The sequence below is a fragment of the Nannospalax galili genome, unplaced genomic scaffold (genome assembly GCF_000622305.1).
Source record: "Nannospalax galili isolate Female #2095 unplaced genomic scaffold, S.galili_v1.0 scaffold996, whole genome shotgun sequence".
NCBI classification, from domain to species: domain Eukaryota; kingdom Metazoa; phylum Chordata; class Mammalia; order Rodentia; family Spalacidae; genus Nannospalax; species Nannospalax galili.
This window is the reverse complement of record NW_008339436.1, coordinates 4251864-4257261: the sequence shown is the minus strand read 5'-3', so window position 1 is coordinate 4257261 and position 5398 is coordinate 4251864.

Here is a 5398-nt window from a genome sequence, read left to right as displayed (position 1 = left end):
TTAGTGGGGAGTTTCTATTCTGGTCCCATCTGTTTGGTGTTCTACATGCTTCTTGTATTTGTATGGGCATGTCTTTCTTTAATTTTGGGGAATCTTCTTCCATGATTCTGTTGAAGATCTGGTCCATGCCATTGTCTTGGGATTCTCCTTCCTCTATGCCTCTGATTCGTAAGCTTGGTCCTTTTATGGTGTCACACAATTCCTGCATATTCCATTCTGTGATTTCTTAAATTTTTCATAATGTTTGCTTGAGTAGTCTAGTCCATCCACTTTGTCTTCCGGTCTCGATACTCTGTTTTCCATTTCATTTGTCCTGTTGGTGAGGATTTGTCCTGTTGTTTCTAATTGGCTTACTGAGTGTTTCACTTCCTTCTTCATTTCAGCCTGAGTATTCTTCAATATTTCTAACTCTCTTCTGAGTTCATTCAGTTTATCCTAATCTTCCTTCAGTTCTTTAATTACTTTGTGTGTTCTTTAAATTTACTGAGTTCTTTTATCATGTTTATAATTGTTCTTTTGAGTTCCATGTCTTTCATTATCTCTAGAGGGTTCTCATTGTACTCCTCTAGAGGACTATTGCTATTTGGTGGATATATTATTTTGTTTTTTCATGTTATAATTTTTTCTCTGTGATTTTGACATATGAATTTCTTTTGTAGTTTCTGATTCTTGTGTGAGACTCAGGCCTTCAAATTTAGGTCTGCTTCTTTTTGTGAACTTTATGTGTCTTTGTGGTTAACTTTTGGGCATGAAAAGCTGGTTCCTCTAAGCTTGTGTTTCTCTCTTTTGATTTTATATTGGAGTGGCCAGATTGCTTTTGTCTTTAGGAGTTCTCACAGAGGCCCAAGTCAGATGAGGATCAGATGCTCTCAGGCTTTCTCCTAAGGTCTGGATCCCTCCAGGAAAGATTTTGGCCTCAGGAATTTGAGGGTTGGACTGGCCTTGGAGCCAGGCCCAGGAAAGATGCTGGTTTAGGGTAGCAGAGATGCTACCCAGAGATGCAAAGGAAGATGGGGGCGGGAAGTGGCCCCAAGGGCTTCTGGGGATTGCACTGAGGAGCTGGGTTGGTCTGGATGCAAAGGTTCAGGAAGAGGAAGGGTCAGCTCCTGCATCCAGGAAAGAGGCTGGTGGGTAGTGCAGGCCCAGGGAAGTAGAGGGAGGTGAGGGTGGGGCCAGGCCCAGAGTGCTCCTGGGGACCTGCGAAGTCACTGAGTTGGTCTGGATGTAAAGGATCAGGAAGCAGTGGTGGTTCCCCAGATGTCTGTGGCGCCAAGGCAAGGAATGGGGCAGGACCCAGGCTAGGAGGAGAGACTGGTCGGGGAGATGGGAGGGTGAATAAGGTTGGGAGAGTCAAAGCGTGGAGGGCGCAATGGACTTACTCCGGAGAGAGTCCTGTGGGTCGTGCAGGCCCCTGGAAGCAGAGGGAGGTGAGCCTTTTCCATCCTTTTAACTTAAGGTTGTGCCTGTCCTTGAAGGTGAGATGGGTTTCTTGCAGACAGCAAAGAGATGAATTTTGTTTCTTAATCCATTTGCTTAGCCCGTGCCTTTTGACTGGGGAGTTGAGTCCATTGATATTTTAGGTTATTATTGAAAGGTGTGTATTGGTTGCCATTATTTTGATTGTTGTTTGTGTTCTGTGTGTAATTTTGTATTTCCTAGATTATATCTTTGTTTATTTTCTTTTGTTGCCCCAAGGTATAGTTGTTTCTCTCTCTGCTCTCTGTATTGCTTCAAGTATTCTTTGAAGGACTGGTTTTGTGGACATGTATTCTTTCAGGCTATTCATGTCATGGAAGATTTTTCTTTCCCCCTCAACTATAATAGACATTTTTGCTGGGTATAGTATTCTGGGCTGGCATCTATTGTCATGTTGAACTGGGAATACCTTGGTATAGGCTCTTCTGGCTTTCGTAGTTTGCATTGATAAGTCAGCTGTAATTCTGATAGGTTTCCTTTGTATGTGACTTGTTGTTTTTCTTTTGGTGCTTTCAGTATTCTTTGTTCTGTACATTTAGTGTTTTTACTCTGATACGTCGTGGGGAGTTTCCTTTCTGATTCTATTTGGTGTTCTATGTGCTTCCTGTATTTGTATGGGGATGTCTTTCCTTAATTTTGGGAAATTCTCTTCTACAATCCTGTTTAAGATCTGGTCAACACCATTAACCTGAAATTCTTCTTCTTCCTCTATTCCTATGATCCATAGATTTGGTCTTTTCATGGTGTCCCACATCTTTTGCATTTTCCATTCCTGTGTTTTTTTTAAATTTTCCATACTCTTGAGCCAGGTGTGGTGGTGCATGCCTTTAATCCCAGCACTCAGGAGGCAGTGGCAGGCAGATCTCTGTGAGTTCAAGGCCAGCCTGGTCTACATAGTGAGTTCCAGGACAGCTGGGGCTACAGGGAGAACCTATCTCGAAAAGACCAAAAATAAGGCTCTAAATTTTCCATACTCTTTGCTTGAGTGCTCCAATTCTTCAAGTTTATCCTCCAGTGTTGATATTCTGTTTTTCATTGCATTCATTCTAGAGGTGAGGCTTTCCCCTGTTGTTTCAAGTTGACTTGTTGAGTTTTGTACTTCCTTCTTCACTTCTGCCTGAGTTTTCTTCAATGTTTCTATGTTTTGTGAATTCATTCAGAAGTTTATCCCTATCTTCTTTTAGTTCTTTGATTTTAGGTCTTTGGTTTGGACCTTCTCTATCAGGGTAGCTGCTCGAGCTCAGCAGACTTCCAGAGAGTGTGGGGTTCTGGCCTCCCTCTGGCCTCCATCTACTAGAGGGCCTGAGAACCCAGGGGACAGCCTGACAGCCCCAGGATCCTGCCTCCACGTGGTGGTGAGCTTCCCCTAATTGTGCCGTACCATCCCCCTACCTGGGATTTTGTGAGGCCCCTCCCAAGGCCCCAGGGCAGATCTGGCTTTGGTAGGCTAAGCAGTTCTGGCCCGCCTCTGGCCTCCCTCTGGTATATGGTTTACAAAGCATAGGAATGCCTGGGATACCCTGGATCCTGCCTCCACATGGTGAAGGAAGCCTGAGTGTACCTGACTGGAACCTGAATTGGGCTTCTGTGGGTACCCCTGAATAGCTGATCTGAGGCCATCAGTTCCCTCCATAATAAACCTGAAAGAACCTGAACCCTGTACCAACCAGCTTTACATAACCAATAAAGAAAGGATCTAGGTACCTGGATAATACAAACAGAAGCATACTTCAACTTAATTCTCATATCAGAATCATAAACAACAAAAGAAATTCACATGCTAAAACTATAAGGAAAGAATAATAAAATGGAAAGCCAAAACACTATGTCCCCAACTGTTGCGGGTTTCCTCACGAGTCCAGCCCATGAGGGACTGCAGGGAACGAGGGTTCTGGCCGAGGTGGGGGTGAGCGGTGCAGAGTCAACACGCAGACACCGGGAGTTGGGTGGAAGCAGGCACTAGACGAGGTGCTGCAGACTTGTTTATTGCTGGGAAGGGCAGGCCTTACATATCTCTCCCCCCTGCCCCCAGTGTTCCATAAGCTGGTGTGTCAGTCCCTGATAGAACCCCTCATCCAGGCTGCTCACATCATCAGTTCTGGGGGCAGATAGGTTGGCTCTTTTGTGGAAGCATGGGCTGTGCTCACAAGGCGGCCTGTGCTTAAGCCTGGCACTTCACCTCCTACACCCAGCAAAGCCCAGCAATCCTGTAGAAGAGTTCTACAAGAATAACCCCCTATAGATAATCCAGGACACTGAATTTAAAAGAACAATCATAAACGTGATCAAGGAATTCAATGAATTTAAAGAACACACAAACCAACAAATCAAAAAATGATAAATTTTAAATAAACTTACTAAAATGGGTCTATTTTATTATTATTTATTATTGATCTCTTAACATATCTAGTTTAGGGGTTAGAGAGATGGCCCAGCAATTAAGAGCACTGGATGCTCTTGCAGAAGACCTGGGTTCAAATCCCAGCATGCATATGGGGGCTAACAACCATCCATAATTGTAGTTCCAGGGGATCTGACACCCTTTTCTGGCCTCCATGGGCATTGCACAACATGAATGTACTTACATACATGCAGGCATAATGCTCATACATATAAAATAATCACATTTTAAAATTTTTTACAAAATTAAAAAATATACATAGTTTATAGAATTATATAATATATATAATTATATGTATCTAAAATGTTGATAATATCAATTGTTTTGGGCATCCATTGGGGATCCTGGTATCCCTCATGAATGGGTTGGGGATAAAGTCTGTCCTTTGTTCCCCCTTAGAACCATCCTCCATCACAGTTCTCTGCTCATCTCTGTGTTTGGTGAGTCTGGGTGGCTTCTTGCTGGTGGGACTCCAGTTGGACTTGGTCAATGGGAGATACCCACAGGATCCTGGACATGGAGGGAGAGGGAGGCCTATGTTGCTTTCTTACTTGCACTGTTTTCAGGCAGTCTGGGGACAGTGGCACAGCAGGTCCTGGGAAGCCCTTCAGCCCTTCATCTCTGCTAACATGGCTTTCTCCTCTCTTAGTCCTTTAGCTGTGAGGTGGAACTGCTTCGTACTTTTGCTTGTATCTGGGTGCCTTACCACTTCTGGGTTTATTTGCCCATACTGCTGTATGTTAACTTCCCAAAAAGTTCTCTCCAGTTGACTAAGCAGGACTAAATCCCACTCTTTGCCTAGACCACGACTGATACACTAACCTTTCATTGTCTTGTTTCCCTTCCTAGACATTTTATTAATTGAATTATGGACTACTTTTGTTAATAATCTCTACCTCTTATTTTTGCTTGAGGTTTGCCACCTTTTTGTGGTTTTGCTGCAGATCATAGGGCATTTCCTTCACTCACTCTTCCATCCTTTCCAATGAAATGTTATTTATTATTCATTTTTATTTATTTATTGTTGAGTCAGGGTCTTGCTATGCAGGACAGGGTGGCCTTGAATTTACAATGCTCCTGCCTTGCATCTTTGGAGTGCTGGGATTACAGAGATGTGTCACCATACTTGGCTTGAAATGTTTTTACATTTTGGCAACTGCATTTTATTTTCAAGGGTTCTTTCTTGCCTTTTTAGCTTTTCTTGCTCCATGGCAATCTGCTTTTGTCGTATGGATGCAATAACATCTCTATTTTAAGAATTAATGAGAGGAGTTTGATCTCTTTAAGTTCTTTTCTACTTCCTGAGTTACTTGAGTTTCCTTTTTAAAATTTATTATTTTTATTTTGTGTATGAGTGTAATGCCTGCATGTAGGTAGGTGCATCTGTGTCATGCAATACCTGAGGAGGTCAGAAGAGGGCATTGGACCCCCTGGAACTAGAGTTACAGATGGTTGTCAACCACCATGTGAGTGCTGGGAATCGAACCTGGGTCCTCTGCAAGAGCAGCCAGTGCTCTTAAC